The 24,216-nt window shown below is 40.2% G+C and overlaps 1 protein-coding gene across 6 annotated transcripts in view; it reads left to right on the forward strand.

Annotated features, from left to right (window-relative positions):
• Nucleotides 1-24,216, forward strand: part of LOC123498727 (amphoterin-induced protein 2-like) — a 437,692-nt gene that overhangs the window by 376,685 nt on the left and 36,791 nt on the right. The gene's annotated exons all lie outside the window — the stretch shown is intronic.

Raw genomic sequence — 24,216 nt, forward strand, 5'->3', positions numbered from 1 at the left:
GAGTGTGTGCAGGTGTAGGCTTGTATAGCTGTGTGTGTGTGTGTGTGTGTGTGTGTGTGTGTGTGTGTGTGTGTGTGTGTGTGAGAGAGAGAGAGAGAGAGAGAGAGAGAGAGAGAGAGAGAGAGAAAGAATGACAGCTAAGAGTAAATAATTCCGAATTCTTTAGATTCGTCTCTCTCTCTCTCTCTCTCTCTCTCTCTCTCTCTCTCTCTCTCTCTCTCTGTCTCTCTTTACATCTTTTCTATCTCATTATCAACACCTCCATTTTATTTCATCCTTTCCTTCCCTTCTCTTCAAATTTTTCTTCTTTTCTTCTTTTTCTTTTGTCATCCTTTTCCTCCCCCCACCCCAGCAGGCCCCATTCCACCCCTGTTCCCGCCGCACCAAACAAGCCTTCCCTCTGCACTCCCTCACATACACACCCTTTGATAACACTAGCAAACACCGCCGTATTTCCCTGCAACTACATTTCACCGATGCCAATTCGCGCGTGAAAATTATGTTGGGTGAAGTTGATGGAGATTGTTCATTAAATATTTCTGCTGCGGCGCACGTAAATGAGTGTTCACATGAAACGTCCTAACAGTTGAGCGGGGGGGAGGGGCAGTGTTGTCAAATTGAACAGAAAAACATTGTAACTATTTTTTGTGACACGCACACGGATATTGGCGGTGAATTGTGTCTGCTCCTCCTCCTCCTTCTCCTCCTCCTCCTCCTCCTCCTCCTCCTCCTCCTCCTCCTCCTCCTCCTCCTCCTCCCTCCCCCTCCTCCTCCTCATCTTCCTCCTCCTCCTCTTCCTCCTCATCTTCCTCCTTCTCATCTTCCTCCTCCTCCTCCTCCTCCTCCTCATCTTCCTCCTCCTCCTCCTCCTCCTCCTCCTCCTCCTCCTCCTCCTCCTCCTCCTCCTCCTCCTCCTCCTCCTCCTTCTCCTCCTCCTCCTCCTCCTCCTCCTCCTCCTCCTCCGATACTTCTCCAGTAGTGTTATGTCTCTCTTCCCTGTAACTAGTTAACTGTAGATACCAAGTGGCCTTGAAAGGATAAAAAAAAAGTCTGTTGCTGTTTGGCTTTCCTTTGTATTCCTCCTACTACTTATTCTTCTTCTCCCTCTTCTCCTCCTCCCCTTCTTCCTCCTCCTCGTCCTCCTCCTCCTCCTTATCCTCCTCCTCCTCCTCCTCCTCCTCCTCCTCCTCCTCCCCTTATGAGTCGTTTCTCTGTTGTCAGACGTGCCAGGCTTTCCTGTCTTTGTATGTCTGTCTGTGACTCGGTTGTTTTGTGTCTGTCTGTCATGTCCTCTCTCTCTCTCTCTCTCTCTCTCTCTCTCTCTCTCTCTCTCTCTCTCTCTCTCTCTCTCTCTCTCTCTCTCTCTCTCTCTCTCTCTCTCTCTCTCTCTCTCTCTCTCTCTCTCTTTTGTTACCACGCCTTACATGTTGACAAGGCGGCATCCCGTCCCCGTCTAGACAGTGATTCCTGGAAGTCTTTCTGCCTCCGCTACTTTTTGACTTTATTTATCAAGCGTAATTGCAGACGTGTTTTTTTTTCTGCATGAGTGGAGTTGGGTGTTGAGTGACTTGTTTGTTGCTTGCATCTGTGTGTGTGTGTGTGTGTGTGTGTGTGTGTGTGTGTGTGTGTGTGTGTGTGTGTGTGTGTGTGTTCACTATCGCCTACTGGTTACCCAGCCAGCCTTCCTCATTGCGGAGCCAGCTCAGAGCTCATAGACAGATCGGATAGGACTGAGACCACACCGCACTCCACACACCGGGAAAGCAAGGCCACAACATCCCCCTACCTACTTGCTCCTAGGTGAACAGGAGCTACACCTTAAGAGGCTCGCCCATTTGCCTCGTCGCACACAGGACTCGAACCAGGTTGTGAGTTGAGTGTGCTAACCACTACACTACTACCCGGGGGCGAGCCCGCACGTGCGTGCATGAGTGCCCGTCCATATCCCATATTCATCATGGTTATTATCCATTGCTGTCGCACTATTGAGTAGCCTCGTGTACACCTCGTAAATCAGTATGTTAAAAGACGGCAATACAAAGGCAAACTGTACAGCCGGCACGTGAGGTGAAACAAAAGATATTCATGTGGAATTCCAAACTTTTCTACCGCAAGTAGTGAGGGTAAAATTTCACCATACTGGAAACATATTCTGGGTTTCCTAAATATTTCATCTTATCAGCTATGCACTAATTTTCACACGCAATAGAACACTAAAAAGGGTCGAATGCTCAACAAGGAGCAGTAGGGTATTCTGTGACTGCGTACCTGTGTTCATCATTTAGAACATAGACAACCTTCCAGACAACTATCCTAAGAACCATAAGAAATTGCATATCATTACCTACATATTCAGCTTCAGTAAGAGACATTGCGTATCTTCCTCGTCAGCATTCCCTTTCCCCATCCAAATGTTGGCTATGTATAAATCATTTGTGTTTGTGTTTGTATTTGTGGAGAGAGAATGACGCCCACCGACAAGGTAGAAGACGACTCACTCCGGGGAATTCCGATGAGACGGTGGAGGGTAGGTGGTGAAGGAGACATTGTGTCCTGCTGCATTTTGAAATTCTTCCTCATCCAACAAGTGGTCATCAGGCACCGATAATCTGTTCCTCTGTCAGCCAGTCCAAATTGTACTTCATCAGCTAAGTTCACATTTGATGATGCTGTTCACCATAAGATTTTCGTTCATGATTTTCACACCAAGTTAGTGGGTCACTTCGTCTTTAGATAATAAGCTCCAGAACGTATTTGCACTTTTTTTTTAGTACTACATACAATTTTGTTGTCTTTCTAACACACGATGGTTTGGTCTATTTATCTTTGAAATCAAAGATGTGTTTGTAAGGGAGGAGAAGAGATGATACGAGTACGGCCCTGAAACAACGCAGTGACTCATATACTTGCGTGAAGAGAAAACCTTAATCTCTCAGGGAAAAAGGAACCGTAGCACGCATAGCTGCTCTCGGCCACAGCATCCAGGGAGCGGCTTTATTCTCAGGCCTCTGCCATCGTGCTAAGATATTGCCATGGTGGAATCAGGAGGAACAGTACGCCAGTTCTGGAATTAAATCAATCAAGATATTAAGGAAACTTTTTTTGTTCTGTAACATTCATGTCTTTTTTTCAAGTATTTTTGAAGAACCCTGTTTGCTTTTGGTTGTGATGGTAGTGGTAGTCGTAGTAATGATAATGATAATAGTAATAGTAGTAGTAGAAGCGGTAAGATTTGTAATGGTACCGGAGATGATGGTGGTATTAATTAATAGATCTTGTAAAATTAATACTACTCATGGTTACCATGTCGATGATGGTGGAGGTAGGAGTAATATGGAAACCCCCACCACCACCACCACCACCACCACCACCACCACCACCACCACCACCAACACTAGCATCAATTTGACTGGAAGATAACACTATATAAAGCTTGCTGCTAATACAGTAAGCCACAATGCGGAGTGGTGCTGTTTCACTCCCATAGTGGTGTTATTGTCTCTTGTGTCGCCTCCCTGTTATTGATGGACTGGCGCACTGGCAGGTTCTTAATTGCAATCATGATTCCTCGTGTTCCTTAGACGATAACTAGTGTTTTTACTTCTATATTTATAACAAATAACAAGGGTTGAGAGATGTTTTTTTTTTATTTTAGCATTATTCAAACTGTTTTCTATAACTGAAATGGAGATCTAATATTTCTAACTAAATATATTCATTCTTGAAACTAGAAAATAATCGTGAAACATTTTTTTTTTTTATCATTCTTGTCTTTAGGATGCACGAACTTCCTGTATCACCGTGAAAGCTGCATGTACTTAGACAAGGTTGGAGCCACTTCTTTACTAAACCTCCACAAGCACGTGTAAGAGGGAAAAATTATTGAAAACAGATTTACCAATGTTTGAGCCTATATAACATGTAGAACAAAGTGTAATCTGTGTGTGTGCATGTATATGTGTGTGTGTGTGTGTGTGTGTGTGTGTGTGTGTGTGTGTGTGTGTGTGTGTGTTTTTGGGGGTTAAGGAAACGTGCAAAATGAGAGTAAAGGTGTTAGCATATCGGTCACCGTATTGGCTAGACACCCTCGCCTCAACCCAAGCACTCATTACATAACATGCCGATTAGTTCGTTTAATGTCACGTTGAGTAATGGTAGTTACGTTCTGAAGGTCATATAGCTATCGTCGCCACTTTTACCTTGCATTCTCCTCATGCCACATCTGTTCACCGCCTAAGCTTCACTTGCGCAGCACCTTCATGTCAACTGCATGTTGAATTTAGGCAAGACAAGAGAGGCTTATATTTAATTTGGATTAACTTGGTAGTATGAGGTATGTATTCTATGTTGTTTTTATTTTGATATAATAATTACATTAAACAGAAACAAAAAAATCATGGGAAGAGATACATCACATTAGTTATATGCTAGACTTAATGTATTCAGAAACGTATATATGTGTTTTATCTCGATTAGGAATAATTTCAGTAATAGTAGATGTAGTAGCAATTGTGACAGTAACAGTAATAGTAGTACTAGCACTAGTAGTAATAGTATTAGTAGTGGTAGATAGTAGTAACACTAACAGCATTAAAAGCAGTAGCACCAAAAGCAGTATTAGTTCTACAATTTGGTAATGTTTTCACAGATGTTTCCAATTTTTCATGATTTTAATAATAGTTCCGCAAGAATCCTTCATCACTGGGAAAGGAAAATACACAAGAGAAACTGACCAGTCATACTTATGCCCTGATATTTAATCCTAGTGAGAGAACAACAGGTTTCAGAGAACGGGCTTAAATCGGAAGGTTCTCTGGCTAACACTGCCACACTCAGGTCACTCAGCAGCTCTTACTTCCAACCACATTTTTTTTTCATGTATAAAAGCTTTTTGTTCTATATTTCAATGCGGAGATAAATTATTAAGCATGGTGTGCATCAAAATTAAAACGAGGCAGTATCTCTCTCTCTCTCTCTCTCTCTCTCTCTCTCTCTCTCTCTCTCTCTCTCTCTCTCTCTCTCTCTCTCTCTCTCTCTCTCTCTCTCTCTCTCTCTCTCTCTATATATATATATATATATATATATATATATATATATATATATATATATATATATATATATATATATATATATATATATATATATATATATATATATATATATATATATATATATATATATATATATATATATATATATATATATATATATATATATATATATATATATATATATATATATATATATATATATATATATATATATATATATATATATATATATATATATATATATATATATATATATATATATATATATATATATATATATATATATATATATATATATATATATATATATATATATATATATATATATATATATATATATATATATATATATATATATATATATATATATATATATATATATATATATATATATATATATATATATATATATATATATATATATATATATATATATATATATATATATATATATATATATATATATATATATATATATATATATATATATATATATATATATATATATATATATTCTAGTGTAGCCAGGGAGTAAATTTTCTGTCTTACAGACTTTACTAAAGGCATGAGGAACTTCAGCATTATTAAGTTTTTGCCGTGTCTTTTCTGTTTGTCTAATTAATTGTTTCTCTTGAACAGTAAGAGCCCCGATGAGCTGTCCAAAAAGTAGTCTGTAGCAACGTTTCGTTCCTCTTCAGGGAACATCTTAAGGCAGTGGTTCTTAACCTGGGGTACCTGTACCCCAAGGGATACGAAACCTTATACCTAGGGGTACGAGACATGGTAGCCAGTGCAGTGGTACCGTATATTTACCATGAGAAAGCAAAACATATATTTTCCAAATTTTTCTCCTACTATAATTGTCTCATTTTTTAGTGCTGTAAACACTATCACTAATCCTTTTCATAATATGTTTGTATAGTATTTATACTGGAGGGGGTACGAGAAATTTTTCTGAGATATCAAGGGGTACGGGCACTGAAAAAGGTTAAGAACCACTGTCTTAAGGTAGAATGTGTTAAAAAGTTTCATAATAATCCACTCACAGGATATATAAGCCGCACTAGCAAAATTTTTGACACATTCTGCCTGAAGATATATATATATATATATATATATATATATATATATATATATATATATATATATATATATATATATATATATATATATATATATATATATATATATATATATATATATATATATATATATATATATATATATATATATATATATATATATATATATATATATATATATATATATATATATATATATATATATATATATATATATATATATATATATATATATATATATATTCCTGTGTTTTCCTTTTTGTTTGTGTGTGTGTTCAGAGAGAGAGAGAGAGAGAGAGAGAGAGGTGGGCACGGTAATGTTCTGATCAATTTTAGCACGGCTCGTTATCCTGCTCATGAAATATACACGCTTTCTATGGACCATTTCAATACAGTGTGGAATTATTGCCACGTTGACATAAATTTAGTGTTTGGAAATTAATATTCACTGGATAGATTTCATAGGACTAATCAAGGTTGCTCTCTCTCTCTCTCTCTCTCTCTCTCTCTCTCTCTCTCTCTCTCTCTCTCTCTCTCTCTCTCTCTCTCTCTCTCTCTCTCTCTCTCTCTCTCTCTCTCTCTCTCTCTCTCTCTCTCTCTCTCTCTCTCTCTCTCTCTCTCTCTCTCTCTCTCTCTCTCTCTCTCTCTCTCTCTCTCTCTCTCTCTCTCTCTCTCTCTCTCTCTTTACTTTATTATTAGATTCCCAGCCGTTTTATGAATAAGTATGATTCTTTCAAGGATAAAATAAAGCTGAGATTAAATATTGTGAATTAATCATAAAGAATTCCAAGAGTATACCGATCACCCTATTGTGAAGCAAATATCATGGAACTATAGAGACCAGTCTGGAGGAATTTCAAAGGTCTCTGCGTTTCATCTCATTAGCAACTATGTTTAGACTAAAGTGAAAAATGCTGGAGATATTCAAGGGGAAGGGATGGGAGAACGGTTTGATGATTCTAGTTATGTTCAACAAGGGCCTTCGGAACTAACTAGTCATCTGTGCTGCTTTTTTTTATTTTTCAGATGAGAATACTATGTTATATGGAAATGTTCATGAGAATTAAGCTTATCATCATCCTTTTTCTAATGAAAGGTGACAATTATAATCCCTGAAATTACTGTCCTATTATGTTGATTTTCTACATAACTAAGGTTTTTTAACCTATCCTCAACAGAAAGATTCTTAAGCACCTATCACTTCACAATCTTTTATCTGATCGCCCATATGGCTTCCGTCAAGGCCGATCTATTGGTGGTCTTTTTGCTTTCCTTACCGAGTCTTAATCATTCACTTTTTAGAGATGGTGGTGAAACTTTTGTTGTTGCCTGAGACATATCAAAAGCTTTGATTTCCAAACTACCCTCTTACAGTTTCTATCCATCTTTCTGCAACTTCATCTCAAGTTTTCTTTTTGGCCAATCTATTGCTGCTGTTGTAGACGGCCACTGTCCTTCCTCTAAATCTATTAACAGTGGTGTTCTTCTGAATTCTGCCTTGTCACCCACATTTTTCCCATTATTCGTCAATGATCTAACTAAATTCCTATCTACTCCTACGCTATTGATACCATCCACCACTTTTTCTCTCCTTTTCATAGACGAACTAACCTTCAAAATGTAAACAAATGAAGCAGGAAGCAGTAGGACGTCTGATTTCTGATCTCTCTAAAATGTTTGGTTGTGGCTGCTCATTAAACTAGTATTGTTCAATGCTTCAAAAACGTAATTCTTCCATCTCTCAACTCGACACCATCTTCCATACAACTTCTTCAATTACACTTAACTCTCCCACTCTTCTACGCTGAACTTCCTCAGTTTCTCCTTTACTTTCTATCTTAACTGGAACAGCTTTTATGAATTTAGTCATCTCCGCCAGTTTTCATCTTTCCCCAACTGTTAAATTTGTTCTGGGACCTTATCCGTCTTTGTAATGAGTATGCTTCACATGTATTGGGGGTGGATATTCTACTCAAACTGTTCTTATAAAAAGAGTGGAATCAAAAGCCTTTCGTTTTATCAACTCTTCTTCTCTAAGTGTCTATCTTCAGCCTCTTTCTCACTGTCGCAATGTTGCATCACTTTTTGTCTTATACCTTTTTTTTTTCATTCTAACTGCTCTTTAAATCTAGCTAACTGCTTGTCTCCCCCACTCCTGTGTCCTCGTTGCACAAGACTTTCTTCTTTATCTCACCCTTATTTTGTCCACTTATCTAGTGCAAGAGTTAACCAGTACTCTTAATAATTCATCTATTTCTCTGGTAATTTTAGAACCTCCTGCCTGCTTCGGTATTTTCAATTTCAAATGACTTAAACTCATTTAAGAGGGAGGTTTCAAGACATTTATTCATTTTGACCATGTTTGGAGAAAGGCACCTCAATGTGTCTTTTTATTCACCTTGTCGGTTACCTCGTTCGACCACCTTAAATCCACGTTATCGCCATTCCACGTCACCGTCTCATGAATTGTTGTTGCTTCCACGTAAAAATTTTAAATCACCGTCTCATGAATTACCTCCACAGTCACATCATAGTCTCATGAAGGTTCATCATATTCATATTCTTATATTTTTCAATATATTACACAAAGAGACTAGTTACTACTGTCTTTTTCCGAAGTTGGATTCACGCGGCCCCATTCGACTCAAGCGGAAGTGTTAAGCAAGCTCCTGATTTCTGGAAGTCAGTCGAGGTCAAGGCCTCAACCAGTGAACACAACGCCTCTTGGACTACCGTGGGATCCACCTCACCCAGCACTTCACCACTGCGACACCTCATAAGTATCACTTCCCCTCGTCCCGTTTTTTCCACATTGCCTCCATATAGGATTAGTATTATTGTTAGGTATTAAGTTGGGTTCTTTATTGTTGTATTTATTTATATGTATATATATATATATATATATATATATATATATATATTATATTATTATATATATATATATATATATATATGTATATATATATGTGTATGTATGTGTTTGTATATGTGTATGTCAGTTTCATGTGTTTCATGTTAATAGCTGTCAGTTTCATTATTGGGTTATTAAATAGCTTCTTAAGTGCCCCTTTGCATTTCCTCACCAGTTGAACCTGCAGTGTTTTTTTTTTATTGTTATTGTTCACCGGCTCCCCGATGCCAATCTTACCCATTTAACCGGTGAACGTAACAATTGGCGACCGTGACAGGACCATTATAACCCTTGTTCAGTGTTCCATTTTTCCAGTGACTTTTTTTCTGTGATTACATTATTTTTTCTTATGTGTTTCTGTGGTGTTGTGACTTTGATGTGTTTTTTTCTGTGACTTACTCTGCGTGTGGTTTAAATTTACCTTTGTGCGATCAAGTGGCTCCTTTTGGGTTAAAAGTGCTTCGTGACTTTCATTGGTATCGCATAGCAGTGGTAGAGCAGGAAACCAGGTAGAAAGGCGTGTTCACCGATAGCACTTATCTCTATTTTTTGCACATAGGCAGGTGTGTAATAAGTGTTATCCAAGTGTTGGGATCATCATATGTTCATGCGAACCCTCAATCCCCTCACTTCGCGGATCATTTTTCTCGCTAGTTAGAATTGGCCATTTTAACTAGTCCCTCAGACTAATCCGCCTCCTTATCAATAACAAGTCTCAGTACAATTCGCTCCTCACTCTCAAGTCTCGTAACTAGAGTAATCCGGATCCCTCTTAATGCCGTAATTCTCTAGTTTACCCCTCATTAGTGATTGTACTCATAAGTGTTTACTTAAGTATAATCTAGGTAATTTCAAGGTTGCCTTTATTATCACTCTGCCAAGTTCCTCACTTAAGTAATTCGCTTATCATTTTTTTTGTTGTTTGTTTAACATCTATTTAATATGGCTTCCGCTCAGTTTAACGTTGAAGATTTTTGTGCTGACCCTTCTCTGGAACAACTTAAAGATGCTAATATAAAGAAGGACCAATGGAAAGCCATCGCTAAACATTTTGATGTTCCCATCACGTCTCAGATGACTAAAGAGGTCATTAAGAATGTAGTTGTTGAACATCTAGTGCAAGAAGGTCAGTTGCTAGGAAATGCCATAGAAGAGTTAACTCCCATGTCAGCAGCCTCTACGAGGACTATAATACACAGTCCCCAGGAAGAACAGGATAAGAGTAGGATAAGTCAGTGGGAAATTGAGAAGCTTAGACTAGAATACCGGATGCATGAAAAACAAATGCAACTACAGGCAGAAAAAGAAGCGAAAGAAATGCAACTACAGGCAGAAAAGAAGCGAAAATGCAACTACAGAGATGCAACTACAGGCAGCAACTACAGGAAGAAAAGAGAGAGAATTTCAGTTACAACTTAAAAGGCAGGAGAAAGAGTTAGAAATTCAGGAGTTAACCCTACGAAATGACGCTAAGTTTAGAGGGGAAGAAATAGATATAAAGAAAAAGTTAGCAAGCTTTAATCCTGCTACAGCTGCTCCGCTAGTTCCCCCTTTTGATGAATCTGATGTTGACGGGTCATTTCGCGCTTTTGAGAGCATTGCTAATAGGAATAAATGGCCCAAGGATCAGTGGGTGTCTCTCCTTGTCCCTAAGCTAGTAGGAAAAGCTTACAGGGTATACAACGGCCTTAGTGATGAGGTAGAGTATGAAGAGATCAAAGGTAACATTCTAGACGCCTACTCTATCACTTCTGACGGATACAGACAACAGTTCCGAAAGTATGTGAAACCAGACTCTCACACCTATGTTGAATTTGCTAGTGAGAAACTAAGACAATTTAAGAAATGGTTAGCCGCCCTTAACATTACCACCTTTTCGGAGTTGCTCAATCTAATGGTCCTGGAAGAATGGAAGAACAAGTTACCCTTTAATATTCTGAGGCATGTGGAAGAACGGGAGAGAGTGATCTTATGTCTGCCGCTAAAGTGGCTGATGCCTTTGCTTTGTTGATGGGATCCCTGGGTAGTAGAGGTCGTGGTTCACTATCTAATGTTAGGTCCTCCTTTGGGGAAGGTTTTGGGGGCGCGGGTGGTAAGCCGACCGGATTCTCGCCAAATGCATATAATTCCCCATGGTGTGCATACTGTAAGAAACCAGGTCACACTACATTAGACACCCAAACTGCAAGGCCTCTCAACGTCAACATGCTTTTGTGGCCCCTAAACCTAACACATTTGAGAACAAGAAACCAGTGGCCCTAGTTAACCCTGTCAACTTTCCTCTAGAACTTTATGACTCGTACACGTATCAAGGTAAAGTGTCCCTGACTGATGGTAAAGACAAGGCAATAAATGTCAAGGTTGTGCGTGATACAGGTGCTGCCCAATCCATCTTAAGGGAAGATGTCATCCCTAACATCAGACAGACTTTCACTGGGAGAAGGTGATCCTTACAGGTCTCGAATCACAGCTCTCCTATCCCTTGGCTAATATTAGCTTACAGTGCCCTTTCATTTCAGGAGAGGTTGAGGTAGCCATTAAACCTGGTGAACTGCCAGTACCGGGGTACATCTTGTACTGGGTAACGATCTTGCGGGTAACTTGGCTGTTCCAAACTTAATTGTTCTTGATTCCCCTTAACAGAAAGTCCCACTAAGACCCTGGACGAAACATCCCCTCACTTCTTCCCAGTGTGTGCAGTCACCAGGTCTCAGTCCAAGTCCCCTGCCCTTTCACCACCTCCTCCACCAATGATTGCCTCTACTGACAACTTGTACAATAACATCATTTCAAAGGAGAATTTGATTAATGCTCAGGAACAGGATCTCACTTTGGCTAAGATCAGACATGTTGCCAGTGAGACAAAGGATATGTCTAAATTGCCTTGTTTTTATTATCAGGAAGGAGTCCTGATGCGTGCCTACAGACCTCCTGAACTGAAACAACTAGACACCTGGTCAGAAACACATCAAGTTGTCATCCCTTGTCTGTAAGACCAGCCATTATAGAACTAGCTCATGATGGATTGTCAGGTCATCTAGGCATCCAAAAAACCTACAAGAAGGCTCTTCAACATTTTTTTGGCCAGGAATGAAAAAGGATGTGTCACACTATGTAAAAACATGTCATATATGTCAAATTGTGGGTAAGCCTAACGAACGCCTTGTGCCAGCTCCTCTGACGCCTATTCCAGTTCAGACGGAGCCCTTCGAAAAGATCGTTCTGGACTGCGTAGGGCCCTTACCCAAAACCAAACGAGGGAATCAGTATTTGTTAACCCTCATGGATCCCACTACCAGGTACCCTGAAGCATTCCCTCTTAAGAACATCACATCAAAGACCATTGTAAAACATCTAATACATTTTTTCACCTCGGTAGGAATTCCAAAACAAATTCAGTCTGACAAGGGTAGCAATTTCACTAGCAATTTTTTCCAACAGATAGTGAATGAGCTAAACATCGACCATGTAACCTCCTCGGCTTACCACCCCAATCCCAAGGCTGTCTGGAGCGGTTTCACCAAACATTAAAATCCATGATGAAGAAGTATTGCTTGGAGCATCAAGGAGACTGGGATGAAAGTATCTCTTTCCTTCTCTTCGCTTTAAGAGAATCTCCTCAAGATTCTTTAGGTTACTCCCTTTTGAATTACTCTATGGTAGACAGATCAGGGGGCCTCTCAAAATATTAAAGGATCAATGGTTTACTCAAAATACTCCTTCAAGCCCCAGTGTGTCTGACTACATCAGTAACCTTAAGAATAAAATCAGTGAAGTCAGATCTTTTGCTAAATCAAACTTCCTCAAATCTCAAACTAAAATGCAACAAAATTCTCTTCCCAAATCTGTCATGAGAAGTTTCAAACCAGGAGACAAGGTTTTACTTTTTCTCCCACTCCAGGCAATGCTCTTCACAGTAAGTTCATGGGACCTTATGTTGTGGCTCAAAAACTAAGTCCATTAAACTATGTGGTCCACACTCCTGACCGTCGTAAGGATTCCCAACTAGTTCATATTAATCTAATGAAACCTTACCACTCCAGAGAACCAGAGGACGACTTGTCTCGCACTGTACCTGTATGTCTGGTAGGGAAGGAGTCTGGTCCTGTGCCCCCCGAGGAAGAGTCCGACATCGAATTCCTCTTCTCGTCACCTAAAGGACGCCCTCAAACAGCCAAATCATGTCCAACCTTGATGAGGTTTTCTTTCCTTAACACCTTCACAACAGTCTGATCTTAAAAAGTTATTGCTAGACTTTTCAGAAATCACAGGTGACCTTCCAGGACTTTGTACTACTATCCAACATGATATAACATTAATATCTAATGACATCAAGCCTATAAGACAACCAGCCTATCGCATTTCACCCATTAAAAGAGACTTGATGAAAAAAGAGGTAGACTATCTGCTCTGTCATCACCTTGCAGAACCTAGTATATCCCCTGGGCTTCTCCTGCCTGTTAACATCTAAGCCAGATGGTAGTAGTCGATTTTGCACCGACTACAGGAAATTAAATAAAGTGACGGTGCCAGACTCCTACCCATTGCCCTTGATAGAGGACCTTATAGATAGCATAGGAGTAGCCAAATTTGTAACCACTATAGATTTACTTAAAGGTTACTACCAGATTCCCTCTCGGACGAGGCCCGAATAATATCCGCCTTCATCACCCCCTTCGGGCTATACCAATACACAGTGATGCCCTTCGGCTTGTCTAATGCTCCCGCCACCTTCCAGAGGGCTATAAATTACATCACCCAGGACTTGGAGGGAACATCTGCCTATCTGGACGACCTGGTGGTGACTTCGGACGACTGGGTGACACATCTGACCCGTCTCCGGAGGCTGATGGGTCGGTTGCAGGAAGCCGGTCTTACAATCAACCTGGCCAAGTCCACCTTCGGGAAGTCTACGGTGGTCTACCTGGGACATGTGGTGGGGAACGGCAAGGTTCGCCCCAAGAGAGCCAACGTGGAGGCCATCCTTGGCTTCCCTGTCCCTACCACCAGGAAAGCTCTCATGAGGTTCTTGGGGATGGCTGGTTTCTACAGACGATTCTGTAGGAACTTCTCCACCCTGGCCGCCCCTGACGGACCTTATCAGCACTTCCGTCCCCTTCCACTGGACCCCGACCTGTGACCAAGCCTTCCAACATCTCAAGGCGTTCCTCTCCTCGGAGCCAGTGGTCTGGACGCCAGATCACTCCCGCCCTTCCATCTACAAGTGGACGCGAGTGGAGTTGGAGTGGGTGCTGTCCTCCTACAAGCGGACCCCACAAGCGGCATCCTCCATCCCATCGCCTATCACTCCACCAAGCTGAAGAAACACCAACTCAACTACTCCACCATCGAGAAGGAGGCTCTGGCACTCGTCCTGGCGCTCCAACGTTTTGAGTGCTACCTTCATCCTGGTCCTCAAACTACGAAGGTCTTCACCGATCACAACCTCTGGCCTTCCTTCACGCCATGAAGAACCGAAACCAACGCATTCTTAGGTGGGCCTTGTTAACTCAACCCTTCAACTTGGAAGTCCACCATATCAAGGGGGTGGACAACATCATCGCCGACGCCTTATCAAGATCTCCCGTCTCACCTCCTTCATGAGCCCATTACGGAGGTCTTAGGGGGGAGGAAATGTTACGGCCCGCCCGTAACATACTCCACTACCATCACCTCCTCCGCTTGCTACCTCGTTCGCCACCTCTCCACCTCCCTTTCCACGTCACCGTCTCATGAACCTTCCACGTCACCGTCTCATGAACCCTCCACGTCACCGTCTCATGAAGCCCGCTACTGTCCCGAAGTTGGATTCACGCGGCCCCATTCGACTCAAGCGGAAGTGTTAAGCAAGCTCCTGATTTCTGGAAGTCAGTCGAGGTCAAGGCCTCAACCAGTGAACACAACGCCTCTTGGACTACCGTGGGATCCACCTCACCCAGCACTTCACCACTGCGACACCTCATAAGTATCACTTCCCTCGTCCCGTTTTTCCACATTGCCTCCATATAGGATTAGTATTATTGTTAGGTATTAAGTTGGGTTCTTTATTGTTGTATTTATTTATGTGTTATGTATATATATATATATATATATATATATATATATATATATATATATATATATATATATATATATATATATATATATATATATATATATATATATATATATATATATATATATATATATATATATATATATATATATATATATATATATATATATATATATATATATATATATATATATATATATATATATATATATATATATATATATATATATATATATATATATATATATATATATATATATATATATATATATATATATATATATATATATATATGTGTGTGTGTGTATGTCAGTTTCATGTGTTTCATGTTATATCTATATGTTATATCTATATGTGTATGTCGGTTTCATTGTTATTGGGTTATTAAATAGCTTCTTAAGTGCCCCCCTTTGCATTTCCTCATCAGTTGAACCTGCAGTGTTTTTTTTTTTTTATTGTTATTGTTCACCGGCTCCCCGATGCCAATCTTATCAATTTAACTGGTGAACGTAACAAATTCTACAGGTCAGACTATTTCCTGCTTTGTCATTTCTCTCTCCTGTTCTGTCTTAATATGTAACCTTCACGTGCCTTCCTGGTGAGATGGAAACCCAAGTGACTGGCTTTGTTAGGTACAACGTGAGGCATTACAGTACCTAACATGTTTACTTGACGCCCTTATGGTTTCCTCCATGCTCTTGACAGGCAGAAGACAGACAAGTAGACAGACAGTTAAATAAGCATTCATATAGACAAACAAGCAAACTAGTAGACAAATGAAACTGACAGAAGAAACAAATAGAGATACAGACTTACTGACAGACGGACTAGTAGACATTCAGATAAAAAAAAAAAGACAAAACGATCAGAAAGACAGTCTAGTAGACATCATGTTGACGGACAGATTAGTACGTAGATGTATAGACAGACAATAAGACAGATGAATTAATAGAGTTTTATGGATATGGATGCTGAAGTAGATAAAGCAGATATACTTAAACTAACAAGTGTGTGTGTGTGTGTGTGTGTGTGAGAGAGAGAGAGAGAGAGAGAGAGAGAGAGAGAGAGAGAGAGAGAGAGATCAACTTCACTCATGTAAGAAGTCAGTGGGAGGAGAAATGAAATATAGACGAATCTAAACATCAAAGGCAAGACATCAAAAGGTTGTGCTCCTCTCTCGCCGCCTCCCTGGAGCTTAGTAGCGTTCCGCTCCGCCCGCCAGCCACCTCGACTGCCTTCTGCCTGCCAGGTGTAATGAGTTGTCAAGGCTCAGGGGTCGCGGCAGGTGGGAAATCTCCGTCAGGCAGGATTTTACAGGCTATAAAAAGACCGCTCTCTCAAATTAATAGGGAATGTTTTACATTTTTCACTTCATTTTTTGGTAATCTCTCTCTCTCTCTCTCTCTCTCTCTCTCTCTCTCTCTCTCTCTCTCTCTCTCTCTCTCTCTCTCTCTCTCTCTGTGTCGCACATTAATGGATTGGCTTTTTTGTGACCCCGATAAGTTGTTTTGGCAGGCTGCCTTAATTGTGCTATGCTGTTTTGACTCCATACAACCTTCACCCACCGCCACTACCACCATCATCACCACCACTATCTCACATCAGTTTGGTCGCACCGTCACACTTGCTACCATTTACCACCACCGCCGCCACCACCACCACCATCACAAACACTGCGCACCCATCCACCACTTCAAGTTGCAGTAACCAACCACCGCCTACGCCAGACCTGTCACCATTATCACAATACTGTGTAGTGAAAAGAAATGCAACAGTAAGGAAACAGAAGAGCGATTGGTCCACATCCTCCACGTTGCCATGGCCTGCTCTCCGTCAGTTTTGCCCCCTCCCCTCTCTCTCTCTCTCTCTCTCTCTCTCTCTCTCTCTCTCTCTCTCTCTCTCTCTCTCTCTCTCTCTCTTACAAGTGAGCACTTATAAGCACACAAACATATACATGATTACGCGCATGCATTAACAAATTGACATATATTGATTATACACTCACTCACATGTAGGTAAATACACACATACATTCATACGTACCATACAGCGATGAAATACGGAATTTTGTAGTGGTTTACGTTTCCCTTTAGATTATGATCCCTGAAGGTCCTGAGCAGCAGAGGCATAAGGCAGGTTTCCCTTCCCTCCCCCTCCTCATTCTCATGCCCGCCTCAGCGCAGCCCGTAATGACCACATCTGCCCCAGGTGGAGCGTTCTCGCCCCCAGGTGATCCATTACACCGCCTCTATGGCTGACTTCCTCCCAAATTAATAGGCTGCTCCAGTGACGTGACGGAGCTCTCCAGGGGCGCCTACCTCCTGCCGGGGACGGGTCGCTCAGAGGAAGTGAGCCTGGGAGGGGGAAAGTGGATTATAGTGAGAAGGTTGTCAGGTGGAGCAGCAGTGTGGTGAGTAAGGGGCGAGGCGTGCGGTGGTGGCGGTGAGGAAGGGGAGGTGATGAATGATGGACTGCTCGAGGGGAGAGGCCAGAGAGGAAGGGAGTGAGATTAGGTGTGGTGAAGAGAGCCCGAGGTGGTAGACATACAGGAGAGAAGGTAGAGGAAGGAGAGGGGAGAGGGAAAAGGGACACAACCTTGAACACACACATGATCCAAATAATGGCCTTTTCTTGACCTATCCATGCATTCATAGTTTTATAATAAGTAAACATGATACCCGTTTATTTTAAGAATCACACATACATAGACTGACAGACCGACGAACAGGGACGTCACATATACACTCTATTTTACAAAGCATTTCATTTACCCCCAGTGAACATCAGTATTTTTCTAATTCACTCCAACGTCATTTGTTTTTTATAGAATAATACACAGATAAAACAACTCCCCAGAAAGTATGTCCGAGCCAGCATAAATGGCTAGAAATAGAATAAAATAAAGTAATGCGCACGGTAGTTTAAATATACTAGTAAACTTAGATGAATCAAAAGGCGCCCAAATGAGAGGAACAGTAAAAATATAATAGCAATTAATGGTTTTCTTTCTATTACTTCCCCTCTCTCGCTTCAGTAACTATGTGTGTGTGTGTGTGTGTGTGTGTGTGTGTGTGTGTGTGTGTGTGTGTGTGTGTGTGTGTGTGTGTGTGTGTGTGTGTGTGTGTGTGTGTGTGTGTGTGTGTGTGTGTGTGTGTGTGTGTGTGTGTGTGTGTGTGTGTGTGTGTGTGTGTGTGTGTGTGTGTGTGTGTGTGTGTGTGGTGTGTGTGTGTTTCAGAAATAACTATTCAAAATACATTATCTCCTGTAAAAACATGAAGGTAATGGAATAATGTGCATGTAGAGCATTGTAACTGAACGCCAGACGTGCAGACAAACAAGCAGACACGGATGCCAACAAAGAAACACGTATGCACAAAAAGACAAAGGCAGAGAGACTGAGATTGAAACAAAGAGGGAGAAAAGAATGAACGAAAAGATAATTAATTAGAACTTCATGAATATATGTATATACGATAATGTAAAGTACAGAAAAAAAACACTATATATTACCAATGCAATAAATATTATTTTTGTATTAAAATATGACGAATTTTCACTAGTTAAAGATGTGTTTAACGAAAATAGAAAATATTTTATTAAAGATTCTGTATACGATAATAGGGTGAATATTCCGCGACCCGTGTGTGTTGAGGGGTCTTGAGTGGAGACCCTCCCAAACCAGCCAATCAGAAAGCTAGAGAGGCGTGAAGGAGCCAATCACAATCTCGCAAATCAACTTCCCACTCAGTCTCTCTTTCCATTTCGCCCCCTCTCCCCAACACACACACACACACACACACACACACACACACACACACACACACACTTCCAATCCCAGTTTTCGCTGGGCCACAAAATCGTCAACCAAATCTGAAATGTAATGTATAAAATAAGGTGTAGGAAACATCATCAATTCGTTTAAGAGTGTTCCAAGTCATTAAGAAAGAGTTAATTGGGATGTTATCGGTTAATTTAATGCGTTTATGTTTTAATGTTATTCTGCATTTCCAAAATTACATCAGTTTTCTCTTCGAGCGAATTTTAATTATTATATTCCTCAAAACACAAAATGTGCATCTCCAAAACGGTAAGAAGTAAAGATATTGTGAGAGCTGCTCCGAATCCCTGGAAATACCATGACTCAAGGCTTGTCCACTGGGTTGTTTAGCAGAGGAAGACGAGATGAGATTAGTGCAAAGAGAACTTGTATTATGAGTATGTATTATGATATGTTTCACCTTGGATTTCAAAGTTTGAGAACGGTGCAAAGTCAACATAATTAATTAAAGGATATGATATTAGAATAAAGCATAGGAGTGAAAATCTTGTACGTTACACAGGAGATTCAAGGCTGAGAGCGTGGAAGCGTAGCACGATATGAACGCAATATCCAATCTTCCGCGGAAACTGAGGATGGAAGAAATAAGAGAGAGAGAGAGCTGAGAAAATAAATATTGCTGAATCCGAAAAAAAAAAAGTTAACCTCGTGAAGAGAGAGAGAGAGAGAGAGAGAGAGAGAGAGAGAGAGAGAGAGAGAGAGAGAGACGAGGCTTATTGGTGTGGTGGTGTTTCACAGATTTCACAGTTTATTATATTTCAGAGTGCACGTGCTGTGAAAATATATATAAGGCTGGAGTGAATTTGAAGAAAGTTATCACGAAGCTGTCATCATTAAAAAAAAAAGCGTTGAAAACCTTGTATTCTCTTTTGTACATAAGTAGCAAACACTAATCCTTAGCTAGTCCATGTTTTGTGACTGAATTTAAGGTTGTGTGAAAAGCATGTGTAGCTGCTCTTGTGTGGAAAGAGAGACCGCATTTAGAAGGTTAGGAGTTAATGAGACGGGATGAGAAATAGTCGCTGATGGCACAGGAAATGTCAAGGACAAACCTGCCATTCACCTTATCATACTGAAATATGATGACAAAGGGACAAGTTCTTCCTTTAGTTTATTTTTTTCATCTATTGCCAAACTTCGGCTTCCTTTTTTACAGAACCTGTGCATACTAGGAGGAAGGAAAAGAGCTGACTCGTCCCTTTAAACTAAAAGACATAATAGTTGACTTGATCATTTGTGTCTTTCTCAAGCTTGTTACAAATATTGAGTGTTCAGTGAAACATAGATACGCTATGAAACTCAGGAATTCTAATCATGGTCACTATAGAATTTTTTTTTCTCTGCCTTGATTTTCATTCTCTTCACATTATTTACTTTTATGTTATCTAGTATACACATGAAAATTAGCGTCCCCTTTCCATAAACCGCCAGACACCAGCTTTGAGTTTTAGCAAGAGGCAGAATAACAGAGGATGTAGAGAACATCCGGCACTGATTACGGAAATGACGTCCTGGCTGGTTGCATTGGTAAAAAAAAAAAGAAAAAAACATCACTTCCTGCTCATGCGTATCCTATTTATGGTGTTGCCTGTGATTATATGTTTCTTGATATTCCTAACGCTATATTTGACTTTATTATTCTCCTTTATATTACTGTATTACCGCTTTATTTGTTTTCACTTCGCTTCCTCTCATTTGTTCATTCAGGACATATATATTACCTTTGTCTGTCGCTCTGTTAGTTGTCACTTTTTTTCGTTGCTCATTTGTTTATTCTCTGATTAATTTATTTTGCACGTGCGCTACAATTCCTCTTTACGTCTTCATTAATCTTCTAACTTTTATCACATTCAGTTGTTTTATTCAGTAGCTATTTCATTTGTTTATACATTTCGATTCTTCTTAACGCCTTATTTTGCTTTATATTTCTTTACGCATTAATGTATTCAATATTTCATTTATTTTGCTTATACACTCCAATTCGTTGTTTTTTTTTATCGCTACTTCTATTATTCTTTTCTTTATTCATTTTTACTTTGTTTCTTCATTACACAATATTAGTTTCTTCTTTATTATATTATTACCGTTTTGTGTGTCTGTTCTTTCCCTCCCTTCTCTTTTCCTTCCTTTCTTCCTTCCTTCCATTGTTCATTTCCTTCTTTATACGCCATCAGTCGTGAATGCAATTACATCTCGTGTCTCATTTTCAGTCTCCAAAAAATCCTTTGTAAGCGACATCTGTCTTTTCAAAAGTCTTCACTCTCGCTCCACGTCTTTGCTTTCGTTGCTTTCTTTTTTACCAGATGTCTCTTTCCACAGCTTTGTCAAAATTTTAAAGATTGTTGGTGCACTTTGACATTATTTTCTCACCGTTTCTTTATCCCGTTTCCTTCAGTTGTGTCTCTTGTGTGAGAGTTTCTAGTCAAGTCTTGTATTGCACGTTTTGTATGAGGACATGGGAGCATGATTTCAAAAGAATACCTTTGAGTGCCAACCTTGCTCTACCTTTTGACTTTTTATCTCTTCTCAGCAGACGGCCACCGATTGTTCTCCAGTGATGGGATACTTTTTTTATTTTTATGTTGTTTATGTTTGAGTTACTTTGAGATGTGTATTTGAGAGATACTGGTCAGACTTCATTCACGCTTTTCCTCTCTCTCTCTCTCTTCTCTCTCTCTCTCTCTCTCTCTCTCTCTCTCTCTCTCTCTCTCTCTCTCTCTCTCTCTCTCTCTCTCTCTCTCTCACCCAGAACCAGTAGTAGATAAAGAAATACGGTCTCTCTCTCTCTCTCTCTCTCTCTCTCTCTCTCTCTCTCTCTCTCTCTCTCTCTCTCTCTCTCTCTCTCTCTCTCTCTCTCTCTCTCTCTCTCTCTCTCTCACCCGAACCAGTAGTAGATAAAGAAATACGGTCTCTCTCTCTCTCTCTCTCTCTCTCTCTCTCTCTCTCTCTCTCTCTCTCTCTCTCTCTCTCTCTCTCTCTCTCTCTCTCTCTCTCTCTCTCTCTCTCTCTCTCACCTAAACCAGTAGCAGATAAAGAAATACGGAAGATATCACTCAACTGTATGCATTCGTAATGTTGGCGCAACATACATGCATACACAGCCAGCCAATGATGAGACGCTCATTTTATACCCCGCCCGTGTAATAGAACCTGTTTCCTCTGCATCTGTACGAGTGGCGCCCAAGAATACAACGCCCCATGCCTAGGAAAACGTGGCCCAGTGCTTCATAACTGCCCGTACTGCTCGCCCTTCGCTTAGGCTCAACATGCAGCTGATTACTCCACGGGGTTGATGGGGCAGACCGAGTGAGACGCGGCTTCTGTTTCACAAGATTTACGATGGTTGGCTTGGAAGGGAAGCTGGTGGGAGGAAGGGACGGGGCGCAGTTTTGATATCGTGTTTCTCGGCCTCTTTGAGATGTATTGAGAGAGAGAGAGAGAGAGAGAGAGAGAGAGAGAGAGAGAGAGTGTGTGTGTGTGTGTGTTAGGCAAGATAAAAAGAGTTTGTTTCATGGAGTTAGTACTGTTTTATTTCTACCCTCTCTCTCTCTCTCTCTCTCTCTCTCTCTCTCTCTCTCTCTCTCTCTCTCTCTCTCTCTCTCTCTCTCTCTCTCTCTCTCTCTCTCTCTCTCTCTCTCTATCTATCTATCTATCTCTCTCTTCCCTTCGATGAGGCTGTTTTGCATAAAATGTTGATTACCTTTGTAGAGTTTTTGGCTAAAAATACAGACAGGAAAAAAAAAAAAGAGGAGAGCGTGGCTGCCTGAGAGAGAGAGAGAGAGAGAGAGAGAGAGAGAGAGAGAGAGAGAGAGAGAGACAGAGACATTAAGACGAAGCCCTGTCGTTTCTTGAGGATAAATGTGACCATGACGATAAAATGGAAGATAAATTTGAGAAAAAAATGAATGAAAGTGATGAAGAAAAAACTCTGTAACGATGCTCGGAAAGTTGGGCGATATTTAACTCTTTAAACGGTAGAAAACGAATAAGAAAAAAAGGTAGGGAAGAAAAAGTCAAACAAAAGGCGTTGCAACTTTAATTAGAGGAGCAATAAAGACCACCAGGAAACTCTGATAAAGGTGAACGAACGACAGTAAAACACAAGCAATTTCTTTCCTCTTTTCTTATTTAGAAAGTGAAAAGATCAGAGAGAGAGAGAGATAGATAGATAGAGAGAGAGAAAGAGAGAGAGAGAGAGAGAGAGAGAGAGAGAGAGAGAGAGAGAGAGAGAGAGAGAGAGAGAGAGAGAGAGAGAGAGAGAGAGAGAGAGAGAGAGAGAATATTAGGTACCTGTTTGTTGTAAAATTACTTACCTATACTTAGTACTGAGAGAGAGAGAGAGAGAGAGAGAGAGAGAGAGAGAGAGAGAGAGAGAGAGCGGATTGAGATAATGTGGGATATCTTTGGAAGCAACAACTAGGGGACCCGAGATAACGAGGTGATATATTACTGACAGAGAGAGAGAGAGAGAGAGAGAGAGAGAGACGCATACATACATGCAAGTTGACCAGTGAAATAATAACTTCCTCTGCCACATCTCTTGCTTCCCATGTCCTCCATTTCTCTCCCATTTTCCTTTCCTCCTTTAGTCTCTCCACTCTGTCGTTCCCTATGCCTCTTCTCCTCTTTCCCATTTCTCGTTTTCCTTTTTCTCTTCCATTTCCACTTCAGTATTCACATTCTTCCCTCCTTCGTTTTCTCCAAGATGCATTTAACTTATTGAAGGATTAGGTTCGTGGAGAGGTAAAAAGCTCGTCTCTTCTATCCATAATATGTTTCACACGTAATTTATCAGTAGTACTGCGTATGTCAGTGTAGATACGCTTGTATTTTTATATTAAGTCGTATTGTCTTATGTAATCAAGTTTCACACACACACACACACACACACACACACACACACACACACACACACGCACACATGTTGTTAAACATGTAGCATCAACAATATCTACTCCACTAACTCATATAATCAATATCTCATTAAAATGTGACATATTTCCTGATCAACTTAAGCAAGCCAAAGTAATTCCTTTATTTAAAACTGGGAGATAGAGGAGACATTAATAATTATCGTCCCATATCTATTCTACTTGCCTCTAGCAAAGTATTTGAAAAGACAATTGCAGTTAGATTTTTTTATTTTCATGAGAGCAATCACTTCCTTACAGAACACCAACATGGCTTCCGAGCACACCACTTCACGGAGTCCGCAATATTACAATTTGTATACAAAATTTATTAGTGTTTAGAATTATAACACTATGTTAAAGGAGTTT

This window comes from Portunus trituberculatus, chromosome 48, assembly GCF_017591435.1.
Source record: "Portunus trituberculatus isolate SZX2019 chromosome 48, ASM1759143v1, whole genome shotgun sequence".
NCBI lineage: Eukaryota > Metazoa > Arthropoda > Malacostraca > Decapoda > Portunidae > Portunus > Portunus trituberculatus.